This window comes from Balaenoptera borealis, assembly GCF_965194805.1.
Source record: "Balaenoptera borealis genome assembly, chromosome: 3".
In the NCBI taxonomy this organism is placed as follows: Eukaryota; Metazoa; Chordata; class Mammalia; order Artiodactyla; family Balaenopteridae; genus Balaenoptera; species Balaenoptera borealis.
Genome location: NC_138866.1, coordinates 124,372,676 through 124,386,598, shown reverse-complemented (window position 1 = coordinate 124,386,598; position 13,923 = coordinate 124,372,676). Strand labels below are relative to the sequence as shown.

Here is a 13,923-nt window from a genome sequence, read left to right as displayed (position 1 = left end):
ATGCTAAAATAAATATGAGTCAACTACAGCACAGACTAAGTAGATACCAATTTGTAAGTGCATGGGCTGTAAGATAGTATAAAGAAACTTGGTAATGATCAAGAGACCACCCTCCCTGGTGGCAGCAGTGATACACAATGATGTCTCCTGTTAATATCCCTAAAGGCACCTCTCCAAACGGGGAACCTGCCCATCTGGCTCTCCTGCCCTCCTCTAATTCAGATCACTCCAGCAGTACTGCGCTCTACAGGTGGAACTAGTTCCCACATCACCTGCTGTTCTCTGTGGGTGTGGACACCTGTCTCCTGGTGCAGGGTCTTCACAGCTTTGTAGCTTTCCATGGACACTCTGGCAATTATTCCAAAGGCTCTTTTTCTCCTATTGGGATAGGTTTGTCTTCTAAGGGCTGCCCCACCCGTAGTCACTCTGGTTATCACCCAAGTTATTGACATCTTGGCATTTGTGCCCCGAGCTCAAAAGGTCACATGAAGGCATGTCTCCATGGCACTCTTGGACCCCATGGGACTCTGTGGAGAAGTTATTGACCTCATCTTTAGTTAGGTTAACCTGTGATGTACTCCAGTGTTGGCTTTTTTCTGATCCTTCCCATCTCAATAAGAAGACAATGTGTTCTATGCCAGAGTGTTACATTCTAGCTTCCCAAACTGTCTTCTTATTCCTCATTCACTCATACGAGACCCGGGAGGGCACATTATGCAAATTAAACCGACCCTATAGGCAAAAACTGCCTCTCCCACCTTGCACTGTGCCTAGGCTACAGCTGTATTGGAGCAAAACATCTGAAACCAGTGAGAAGGGAAAAGAACTCAAGTTCTGTGGCTCCCAAGTTGCCACAGGACTTGAGTTCCAATTCCAGGTCATCCACTCACTGACAGTGTAGATCCAGGAAAGGTTTTTAACCTCCTTGAACCCAAGTTCTGTAAATTGTAATTTATCTGTAAATTGGGCCTAAAACTATATACTTTGAAAAGTTATGAAAATTTAGTGAGATGGCGAATGTATGTGAAAACTCCCAGCATTGTGCTGGTTGCACAGTCACCAGTCCATAAATCTGCTACCACGATTATGGGCAGAATCCATGACACAGCTGACAAAAAGTGATTGTCTGACAGCACCATGCAGATTCAGGAAAATGTCCAGTGAACCACGTGACTGTAATAACTGCCAAGAGTTAGTGTCTTTTCTCTAGATCTTTCCCCGTTTTCCTGCCCTTTTCTCTTACCTCAAAGGAAGAATTATTCTTCCTTTTCAAAACTAATAATCTCTGTATTCGTGATTCCATCCTTTCCACCTATGGCAGAACTGTATTTACATATTTCATCCCTTTACCTCTGTTGGCTGTATTCCGTCAACAAACCCAACTTGTGCCTTTGCTTAAAAACACTCTTCCCCCAACTTTGCAGCCCACTCAGGATACATGTAATCTCTCTTTCCATTAGCTGTCAAACTTCTTGAACACTTCTAAAATTGACTAATTCACAAATGTCTGTTTCACATGACCCTGTGCTGGGTACAGTGATGGACAGTGGGCAGCCGTCATGGCTGTCGACAGAGGATCTCCTGCTAACCAGGTCTCCTGCTGCTCTGTCTTGAGCAAGATGGTGGCCAGATGTGAGCAGCTTCAGGTCTGGCCCTTGCCCAACTCTTTTCCCTCACACGGGGCCCATTAGTCTCTGTTCTCAAACCTCCGCCAGCTTAATTTCAGTTTCCTGAACTGTCTCAGGTTCTCTCCCGCAATAAGGAGGAACACACTTCACCTGATTAATTCCTGTGTCTCCTTTAGATTCCAGCATTATTTGCTCAGGGAAACCTTCCATGCCCCCTCCCCACCCTATTTAGGACAGATTCTTCTTTTACATATTCATAGACTCATCACTCCCTGTGTTCAGACCACTTAACTCAGTTTCTAATTCTGCATTTGTGAGTGTGATTACTTGGCTTTCTTTTCCACCCTACCCTAAGCTCTAGGGGAGCAGGGACCATAACTGTTATTACTCATTCTATGCACAGCAGCTAATATAGTGTCTGTCTGGTGGTAGACCATCATTAAACAGTGGTAGTAGTGTCTTCCAGGAGCTAGTCGGGTAGCAAGTAGAAAATAATGTGTTCTAGTGCTTTGAGCAGAGTATTCTAATGGAGTTATATCCTGTATGTTAAGGGAGCACAGAATAGCAGCAATTAACTCACAAGGGTGTGGGTACAGGTGTGACGTAATCAGCACATAGCTCTGAAAAGATGAGTAGGCATTCGCTATGCAAATGTGACAGAGGGAAGGACTTAAAGAAGTGAAAGAACTTCATGAGTTGAGGGAACTGAGTGAGGTTAGTATGACTGGAGTGAAGGAAACATGTGGAGAAGTAGCAAGAGATGAAGCTGGACAATTGGGACGCAGATAATGGAGAGCCTCGCCTATTTCCTTTGGAATGTGAACATATGTGGAGAGAGCCAGAGATGGTCTTTAAGTAGGAAAATAGTATGACAGATTTGCATTTGAAAAAGACTTGTTTTGGCAACCGGAACTCTCAGACATGGCTGGTGGAATTATAAAATACTAGAGCCATATTGGAAAGCCGTTTGGCAGTTTCTTATAAAATTTAACATACACCTATCCTGTGAACTGGCGATTCTACTCCTGCATATTTATCTAAAATTGAAAATATATGTCCAAAAAAGACTTACACAAAAATGTTCATGACAGCTTTTTTCATAAGAGCCAAAACTAGAAACAACTCAATTTTTCATCAACAGATGAACAGAAAAATAAGTTGTGGTATATCCATACAGTTGGATACTACTCAGCAATATAAAGGAACAAACTAGTGAAAATGCAATAACCTAGATGACTCTCACAGACACTGTGTTGACTAAAGAATCCAGACACAAGATAATCCATACCATGTGATTCCATTTATATACAGTTCAAGAACAGGCAAAACTAATCTATGTAATAGAAATCAGGATATCAGCTGCCTCTGGGTATCAGGGGCTTGACTGAAAAGAATCACAAGGGAACTTTCTGAGACTACAGAAATGTTGTATATCTTGATTTGGGTGGTGGTTCTGCTCAAACCCATCAAACTTTACACTTATAATTTGTGTGTTTTATTGTGTGTAAATTATGCATCCATTTTTTTAAGTACTAGAGGAAAAAGACTTCTTTGGAAGCAGTTGGAGAATGCTGGAAGAGGGATTGAGAATTGAATTGGGGAGATTGTAACAATGCAGCTGAAAATTTTTAGGGCTGGGATTTAAGCTGTGGGTTTGGAAAAAGAGGGGATACATTTCTGGATTATTGAGGTGTTAGGATTTTTTTTCTCTTCTCCCCTCAACCCCCTCCCCTCGCAACCACCTGTTAGTTCTCTGTATCAGTGCCTCTGTTATTTAGTTATGTTGTTCATTTACTTTGTTTTTTAAATTCCATATGTAAGTGAAATCATACAGTATTGTCTTTCTCTGTCTGTATTATTTCACTTAGCACCTCTAGGTCCATCCATGTTGTCACAAATGGCAAGATTTCATTCTTTTTTATGGCCAGGTAATACTCCATTGTGTGTATGTATGTGTGTGTGTGTATCTATAAATCTGTGTATCACCACTTCTTTATCCATTTTTCTGTTGATGGGCACTTAGATTGCTTCCATATCTTGGCTATTGTTAATAATGCTATAATTAACATAGGGGTGCATATATCTTTTCATTTTCTTTGGATAAATACCCAGGAGTGGAATTGCTTGATTGTATGGTAGTTCTATTTTCAGTTTTTTAAGGGGCCTCCATACTGGTTTCCAGAGTAGCTGCACCAATTTACATTACCACCAACAGTGCACAAGGGTTCCCTTTTTCCACATCCTCACCAACACTTGTCATCTCTTGTCTTCTTGTTAATGGCCATTCTGACAGGCGTGAGGTGATATCTCTCATTGTGGTTTTGATTTGCATTTCCGTGATGATTAGTGATGTTGAGCATCTTTTCATGTGTCTTTTGACCATCTGTATGTCTTCTTTGGAAAAATGTCTCTTCAACTCCTCTGACCATTTTTTAATCGGGTTTTTTGTCTTCTAGATGTTGGGTTGTGTAAGTTCTTTGTGTATTTTGGATATTAACCCCTTATCAGATATATCATTTGCAGATATCTTCTCCCATTCAGTAGGCAGCCTTTTCATTTTGTTAATAGTTTCCTTCAGTGTGCAAAAGCTTTTTAGTTTGATGTAGTCCTATTTGATTATTTTTGCTTTTGTTTCCCTTGCCTGAGGAGACATCCAAAAAAGTATTGCTAAGACTGATGTCAAAGAGCATATTGCCTATGCTTTCTTCTAGAAGTTTTATGGTTTCAGGTCTTTTTCTATGGTGATCTTTTATTTATTTATTTTTTGCCACACGGCATGTGGGATCTTAGTTCCCTGACCAGGGATTGAACACACACCCCTTGCACTGGAAGCACAGAGTCTTAACCACTGGACTGCCAGGGAAGTCGCCCAGGTCTTACATTTAAGTCTTTAATTCATTTTGAATTTATTCTTGTATATGGTGTAAGAGAGTAGTCAGTCTGATTCTTTTGCATGTAGTTGCCCAGTTTTCCTAATACCGTTTATTGAAGAGGCTGTCTTTTCCCCATTGAATATTCTTGCCTCCTTTGTCATAGATGGATTGACCATATAAGTGTGGGTTCATTTCTGGGCTGTCTATTCTGTTCCATTGATCTATGTGTCTGTTTTTATGCCAGTACCATATAGTTTTGATTACTGTAGATTTGTAGTTTGAAATCAGGGAGTGTGATACCTCCAGCTTTGTCTTCTTTCTTAAGACTGTTTTGGCTATTCAGGGTCTTTTGTGTTTCTATACAAATTTTAGAATTATTCTAGTTCTGTGAAAAAATGCCATTGGCATTTTAATAGGGATTGCATTGAATCTGTAGATTGCCTTGAGTGGTATGTTCATTTTAACAATATTAATTCTTCCAATCCATGAGCACAGTATGTCTTTCCATTTGTTTGTGTCATCTTTGATTTCTTTCATCAATGTCTTATAGTTTTTCTGAGTACAAGTCTTTTACCTCCTTAGTTATATTTATTCCTAGGCATTTTATTCTTTCTGATGTGATTGTAAATGGGATTGCTTTCTTGATTTCTCTTTCTGAAGGTTCATTTTTAGTGTATAAAATGAAGGTGATAGGAATAACAAAACTTAAAAAGTGATAAGAGGAAAGAGTTAAGAAAACTTTGGGTTGTACCCTTTGGTAGTTGGTGAAAATTGGGAAGCAAGTTTTCGAGGGAGGTTTTTGGTGGTGGGAGATGAGTTGAGTTCCAGAAATGTGAGCTTGTTGTGCCCCTGGGGCATCTACACATCCAACAGGTGGAGTTAAGTATGGGTCTGAAGCCTGGGGATATTCCAAGGCTGGAGATAAGGATGTGGGGTCGCCAAGAGGTAGGCATCATTGAAATCATCATGAATGGGAGCAGAGACAAGATCTAAAAACAGAACCTTGGAAACCTTGACATTTAAAGGGCAGTAGAGAACAAGGAGCCCATGAAGGAATCTGAGGTGATGTAAAAATGTGCCTCATAGAAGCCAAAGAAGGGGAAAGTGATTCAATAAATAGGCAGGGTTGATGTCAAATGCTGTAGCAGTCAGGTCAGAAAAGAACTGCTTCCACACCACTTCCACTCTCCTAAGCCCTTCAAATCTCATCAGCTCCTTCCTCATGCTACTGGAATGCTTTTTCCTGAAAGTGGCCAGAGACCTCCAAGTCTCCAGATACCGTGACCTATTCCCAGCCTCATCTTCAACCTCCCTGCAGCATTTGACATTATTGACCATCTCCTTCTCCTTGAAATTCTCTCCCCTAGGCCTTTGTGACTCTATAGGGTCCTTATTACCCTCACGCAACTCTTAACCATGGTTCCCCTTCCTGCTCCTGAACATACTCATTCACTGAGGTTTTGCCTTCTTTTCTTCCCTTGACATCGAATTGAAGCATCTTCTCATGGTTAGATCTGTGCTGGGTGCTGATGATACCAGTAAGTGTAACACAGGCCTGGCTTCCCAGGAGTTGACAGCATAGCCACAGAGGAAGAAGAAAATAGATCTCAACAATATTGTATGCTAAAAAGTTATTAGCAGGGTTCTCTGGGAATGTGGAAGGACAACTGAGCCTGAAAAAGTTAGGAATGAAACAGTAAATAAGAACACATAAAGCCATGAAGGGGAAAGTCTAGGAAAGGATGGGATCCTCAGAGATTTCTATGGCTGAAGTGTATGTAGAAAATGTGGGGGTGAAGGGTGAGAGGAGGGTTGGAAATGTAAATGTGGAGAGGTAAATTGCAAAGTATTTTGTATAATCCTAAGGAGTTTAAGCATTGTTCTATATATATAAGCAGTAGGGAGCCAGCTGGGGTCTTAAACAGAGGAAAGGTATGATCACACACACAAAAAAATTTTGGAAGGTAACTAGCTGAATGAAGGATAGAGAGACTGGGAGGAGGCTGGGGGCAGAGGGGCCAGTTAGGGGGCTGTTTCCGTAATTCAAGTGAGAAATGATGAAGATTCGAATTAAGGTAGCAGTGAGAATAGGGAAGATGATGAAATTCCAGAGATATTTCTGATATAGACTTGAACAGATTAGGCAACTGGTTGGGAGATATGAAAGAGGGAGAGGTTGAGGATGACGGCACAGTTCTTAAATAGGGAGATTTGGGTCAATGGTGACTCCATGATCCCAAATTAAAACCACAGGAATGGAAACAGCCTTTGAATGGAGGTAAACTAATGATTAAGATTTAGACATACTTGGCAATTCCCTGGCAGTCCAGTGGTTACGACTCAGCGCTTTCACTGCCAAGGGCACGGGTTCGATCCCTGGTCAGGGAGCTAAGATCCCACAAGCTGCGCAGCACAGCCAAAAAAAAAAAAAAAAGATTTAGACATACTAATTTTTTTTTAACATCTTTATTGGAGTATAATTGCTTTACAATGGGGTGTTAGTTTCTGCTTTATAACAAAGTGAATCAGCTATACATATACATATATCCCCATATCTCCTTCCTCTTGCGTCTCCCTCCCACCCTCCCTATCCCACCCATCTAGGTGGTCACAAAGCACCGAGCTAATCTCCCTGTTCTATGTGGCTGCTTCCCACTAACTATCTATTTTACATTTGGTAGTGTATATAAGTCCATGCCACTCTCTCACTTCGTCCCAGCCTACCCTTCCCCCTCACTATGTCCTCAAGTCCATTCTCTACGTCTGCATCTTTATTCCTATCCTGCCCTTAGGTTCTTCAGAAACTTTTTTTTTTTTTAGATTCCATATATATGTGTTAGCATACGGTATTTGTTTTTCTCTTTCTGACTTACTTCACTCTGTATGACAGACTCTAGGTCCATCCACCTCACTGCAAATAATTCAATTTCGTTTCTTTTTATGGCTGAGTAATATTCCATTGTATATATGTGCCACATCTTCTTTATCCATTCATCTGTTGATGGACACTTAGGTTGCTTCCATGTCCTGGCTATTGTAAATAGAGCTGCAATGAGCATTGTGGTACATGACTCTTTTTGAATTATGGTTTTCTCAGGGTATATGCCCAGTAGCGGGATTGCTGGGTCGTACGGTAGTTCTATTTTTAGTTTTTTAAGGAACCTCCATACTGTTCTCCATAGTGGCTGTATCAATTTACATTCCCACCAGCAGTGCAAGAGGGTTCTCTTTTCTCCACACCCTCTCCAGCATTTACTGTTTGTAGATTTTTTGATGATGGCCATGCTGACTGGTGTGAGGTGATACCTCATTGTAGTTTTTTTTGCATTTCTCTAATGATGAGTGAGGTTAAGCATCCTTTCATGTGTTTGTTGGCAATCTGTATATGTTCTTTGGAGAAATGTCTATTTAGGTCTTCTGCCCATTTTTGGATTGGGTTGTTTGTTTTTTTTGATATTGAGCTGCATGAGCTGCTTGTTAATTTTGGAGATTAATCCTTTGTCAGTTGCTTCATTTGCAAGTATTTTCTCCCATTCTGAGGGTTGTATTTTCATCTTATTTATGTTTTCCTTTGCTGTGCAAAAGCTTTTAAGTTTCATTAGGTCCCATTTGTTTATTTTTGTTTTTATTTCCATTTCTCTAGGCGGTGGGTCAAAAAGGATCTTGCTGTGATTTGTGTCATAGAGTGTTCTGCCTATGTTTTCCTCTAAGAGTTTTATAGTGTCTGGTCTTACATTTAGGTCTTTAATCCATTTGGAGTCTATTTTTGTGTATGGTGTTAGGGAGTGTTCTAATTTCATTCTTTTACATGTAGCTGTCCAGTTTTCCCAGCACCACTTATTGAAGAGGCTGTCTTTTCTCCATTGTATATCCTTGCCTCCTTTGTCATAGATCAGTTGACCATAGGTGCATGGGTTTATCTCTGGGCTTTCTATCCTGTTCCCAGGGAGCCTGATTCCTCCAGTTCCGTTTTTCTCTCTCAAGATTGCTTTGGCTATTCGGGGTCTTTTGTGTTTCCATACAAATGGTGAAATTTTTTGTTCTAGTTCTGTGAAAAATGCCATTGGTAGTTTGATAGGGATTGCATTGAATCTATAGATTGCTTTGGATAGTATAGTCATTTTCACAATGTTTATTCTTCCAATCCAAGAACATGGTATATCTCTCCATCTGTTTGTATCATCTTTAATTTTTTTCATCAGTGTCTTATAGTTTTCTGCATACAGGTCTTTTGTCCCCTCAGATGTACTAATTTTGAAATTATTATGCAGAGTTTAGTTAGAGCTCTGTTTCAACACAGAGATGGTGGCTGAAGTCCTGGTGTTAGATGAGCCTTTTCAGAAAGCCCATGTAGAAGAGACCATCAGTGGGCAGAGATGGAGCATCAAAGAATATCAGCATTGAAAGGTTATGAAGAGAAGGAAAAACTTTAAAGGAAATAAAAAGAGAAAGGAAGGAAAAGAACAAAGATTCCCCAAAACCAAGAGAATAAAGAGTTTTAAGAATCAGAGGGTCATCAGCAATGTCAAATTTCACAGAAAGTTTTAGGACTAAAGGTGTCCATTGTGTTTGGTAGTTAGGAGGCCCCTGACTAACATATCAAGATCATTTTTATTGGAGGGCAGGGGTGGAAAACATAGTGTTGAAGTAGGAGGAGAAAAATTAGAAAAAGCATAATGTAAAATGTGACGTTCAGGCATGCAAATACTCAGAACATTTCCTTTCCACATAATTTTACTCAGGAAAATTACTTGAGGGTGTAACTCCAGTGTAAATAAAAGGAATTCAACAAAGAGGAGGACATGGGATCTGAGGCGGAAAAAAATGGAGCCAAGCCAGTATAACAGTTGTGCAGCAGATCCATAGAGTAATGTGTCCAAAATTGACCATTTAACAGGAAAATTAGAAATCTTGATGATCTTACCATAAGGTGAAGAAGACATATATATCTACTTTCTATAAGAAAAAAGGCAGTGAGAAACTTCAGAAGTATGAAGAAAAACCTGTGGAAGACGTCTGGACTAAGCACGAAGCATACTAAAGTATAGAATGATTTTGAGCAACTTGATGGCGTACAAGAAAAGAAAAACAAACCTATATACTTGAACTTTTTCCATCCAGCAACTTGGATAGATACAGTGTTACATCCCTTTCTGTCCTGATTTAATCACACTACCTGATTCTGCAGTGGACATAATCATAAATATAAATGTTACTTATTGCTCTACAAGTTTTAGATGCAATTTATGAGCAATTTGCAAAGCATGCAAAAATTCATGTAGCTCCAAAACACACTCTGAATGATTTAAACCTTGACATGTAAAGAAGCATTGGTAATCAATCAATCAGCTAATCAAAAGTTGGAATGTGGAGAAGGGTATTAGTAATTTGATAGCTAACATTTATTGACTCTCCACTATGTCCCAGTCCCTATCCTAAGCCTACTATAGGTTATTGAATTCATAACAAAGCTATGAGTTAGGTGCTATTTTTTTTTAATTTTTTATTTATTATTTATTTATTATTTTTATTTTTGGCTGCGTTGGGGCTTCGTTTCTGTGTGAGGGCTTTCTCCAGTTGCGGCGAGTGGGGGCCACTCTTCATCACGGTGCGCGGGCCTCTCACTATCGCGGCCTCTCTTGTTGCGGAGCAGAGGCTCCAGACACTCAGGCTCAGTAGTTGTGGCTCACGGGCCCAGTTGCTCCGCAGCATGTGGGATCTTCCCGGACCAGGGCTCGAACCCGTGTCCCCTGCATTGGCAGGCAGACTCCCAACCCCTGCGCCACCAGGGAAGCCCCCTAGGTGCTATTTTTATATCCATTTTCCAGATAAGGAAACTGAAGTACAGAGAGGCTAAGTAACCTGCCCAGCGTCACACAGCTAGAAAATGGAAGCAATGAGATTAGCACCCCAGCCGTCTGGCTCTACATACACTCCACTGTCCTGTCTCCTCAGGAGAGGCCGAGAGAAGTGCCCAGGCCAATGACTTCATCACACATCCTGGAGGGGCAGGAGATACTGACCCAAATCGATGCAGCACACAGGAAACATATATTTTAAAAAGTGGGCTTCCCTGGTGGTGCAGTGGTTGAGAATCCGCCTGCCAATGCAGGGCACACGGGTTCGAGCCCTGGTCTGGGAAGATCCCACATGCCGCGGAGCAACTGGGCCCGTGAGCCACAACTACTGAGCCTGCGCGTCTGGAGCCTGTGCTCCGCAACAAGAGAGGCCGCGACGGTGAGAGGCCCGCGCACCGCGATGAGGAGTGGCCCCCGCTTGCCGCAACTAGAGAAAGCCCTCGCACAGAAACGAAGACTCAACACAGTCATAAATAAATAAATAAATAAATAAAAGAACGTGAATTTCTTTAAAAAAAAAAAAAAAAAAAGTAACCTGAGGTGGTTGCCTCTGCAGGTTAGGACTGGGGAGTGGGAGGCTGAGAGGAAAACTTTTACTTTCTGTCATATTATATACCTGTGTACCATTTGAATTGTTATTACTATGTGCATGGATTAGTTTCATCATTTAAAACTCCTACCCTTCCTCCAAGACCATGTTTAAAAGTTTCCTCCCAAAGCTTCCCTAATTCCCTTAGTAAAAAATGGGCTTTCAATCCTCTGAGCTCCTGTAGGGTTTTGTCTCTGTCTCTGCCTTCTTTAGAACCCACTACTTCTTTATTTTTTCTATTAATTTTTTTGTTTTTTTTTTTAATTTTTTATTGGAGTATAGTTGATTAGAACCCACTACTTCTGACTTTACTACAGTTGCCTTTAAAAATGCCTTGAGGACAGCATCTTTGTCAGATCTATCTGACTGATCACCATAGCCTTGGCACCATGCCCTGCCTATGGTATATGCTCAGTAAATATTGAATGAACTGGATGAGTGGCTTCTGTTAGCACCAGGTCGTGTCCATTTCCTTCAATTTGGGGAACTTGGAAAATGTAGCTTAAGTATGTCTGTGTGTCAGTCATTGTGCTGCCACTGGGGAAGAGGGAGATGGGAAGAGAGAGAGGTGTGGAGTGGACACTCTGCCCCATTCTTCTGTAAGAGCAAAGTCACAAAATGACAACGCTGAAATGAACCTTAGATCATTACGTCCAACCCCATCATTTTACAGATGAGGAAACTAAGGCCAGGGAGCAGAAAGGACTTGAAAACCTACAGTTAAATTGTAATAGCTGTATCAACTTAGGTTCTTAAGGGTTTTTTTCCTAATTACCAAAGCAATACATGTTCAATGCTTAGCTTGGGTTTTTTTTTTTTTTTAACCCCCTGTGATCTCTCTATATTTCTACCTGAACACGGTTTTGAGCTTTTATTTTTCTCTTATGGTCATGTTTTGTATGTGATATTTTAAGCTGGCACAGATTCTGTTTGGATGTCAGTGAATGATGGATGGGTGGATAAATGGATGAATTAGTGACTTTCCCAGGATAACATAGCTGGTCGGTGACAGAGCTGAGACCTAGCAAACCATCTCGCTGAGGGATGCCAAGCAGCTGAAGTACCTGACGCAAAAGCACTTCTGAGTTGCCATGACAACTACAGTAGTCCTCTAATTTCCATCAGAGCATGTGAGGATCAGGGTCAGACCCTTACGTACAGGCACAGAGGTCAAGGCCCAAAGGAGGATGCTCCTTACCCAGGCTGTGATGGCACAGCCCAGGCCAAACTCGGGAATCAGCATTTTGTTGAAACCACCAGGCCTGGTCTGAAAGAGGGGCCAAGGGAAATGGATCCAAAGGACACTGTTATCCAGGCAGCACCATGTGTTGAAGAGATGCAGGAGGCGGACCCAGATTCCAGTCCTGGCTCAGATACTAACTCACTGAGTGACTTTGGGCAGGACCCTGGGCCTCGGTTTCTTTACCTATGAGGTGAGGTGGTCGGACTAGTGCCTAGGCGATGTCCACGGGCTCTTCCAGTGTGAAAATGCCCTGACACTTTGCAATTGCAGGCCACACCAATTGCAAAATGTCTCGTCAGAATCTAACATAAATTAAAATTGAATAACATTTAAAATTCAGTTCCTCAAGCGCTCTAGCCACAGTTCAAGTGCTCAATAGCCAAATGTGAACAGGGGCTACCATACTGGGCAGCACAGGTATAGAACATTTCCATCATCACAGCAAGCTCGTTGGGCAGTGCTTATATGTCTGGATGAGATTCCCAGGGGAGTAAATGGAGAAAAGTGAGCATTTATCTGTTGGCAAGATGAGGAAGAGTGGCCTGTACAGGAGGAAGAAAACCCAGGAAAGGATAGATTCCTAGATGCCAGTAAAGAAAGTGTATTGCAGAAGAGGTCAAATGCATTTATTAGGCCAGGTAGACTGACAATCAAGAATTGACCCGTAGAGGCACTTCCCTGGCAGTCCAGTGGTTAGGACTGTGCACTTCCACTGCAGGGGACAGAGGTTCAATCCCTGGGCGGGGAACTAAGATCCCGCATGCCATGTGGTGTGGCCAAAAAAAAAAAAGCCTGTTTGGAAGAATTGACCAGTAGACTTAACAACAAGTAGGTCATCAGTGACCTCAGTGAGAGCAGTTTTGAGGAGATGGAGGCAAAAGCTTGAGTGAAGATAGATTCCAGAGACAATGAGGAGAGAGGAATTGGAGGCAGCACATGCACACACCTTTTCAGGTGAATATGCTGTGAAGGAGCAGAGAAATAGGCAGAGGCTTATGATGTTAAGGGAAATTTTCAGGACGAGAGGAGGAGTATAGCATGTTTGAAGCACTTGGGATTAATCCAATGGAGAAGGAGAAATTGATGATGCAAGAGACGATTGAGAAAACCATGCCTTGAGTAAGGAAGAGCCGACAGGATCTAATCCCCAGCGGTAGGATGGTCTTTGGTTAGATATGGACAATTCACCTGGAGGATGGAGGGAGGGCAGAGTTGGTGGCAAGGCGGCAGGTAAGAGGGAGACTGGGGAGCATGTGCAGGTTCTCTTGTGATTGCCTCAGTTCCCCCAGGGCAGTAAGGAGTTCATCAGCTGAGTATGAACAGAGGCGTTGGAGGTGTGAGCAGAGAGAGGAAGGCATCGAGTAGTCATCCAGGAAAGCGCGAGAGTGGTGGGATTAGGGGATGGATGTGGGGTTGCCAGGCTGCACCAAGGGCTTGCTTAAAGTCTGTGGTCCTGGGCTTCCCTGGTGGTGCTGTGGTTAAGAATCCGCCTGCCAATGCAGGGGACACGGGTTCGAGCCCTGGTCCGGGAAGATCCCACATGCCGCGGAGCAACTAAGCCCGTGCGCCACAACTACTGAGCCTGCGCTCTAGAGCCCGTGCTCCACAAGAGAAGCCACTGCAATGAGAGGCCCACGCACTGCAAGGAAGAGTAGCCCCCGCTCACCGCAACTAGAGAAAGCCCGCGTGCAGCAACGAAGACCCAACGCAGCCAAAAATAAATAAACAAAAA

General features: G+C 42.2%; 1 protein-coding gene across 2 annotated transcripts in view; it reads left to right on the top strand.

The window, feature by feature from the left end:
- Nucleotides 1–13,923, top strand: part of TMEM266 (transmembrane protein 266) — a 133,275-nt gene that overhangs the window by 13,934 nt on the left and 105,418 nt on the right. The window lies entirely within an intron of this gene.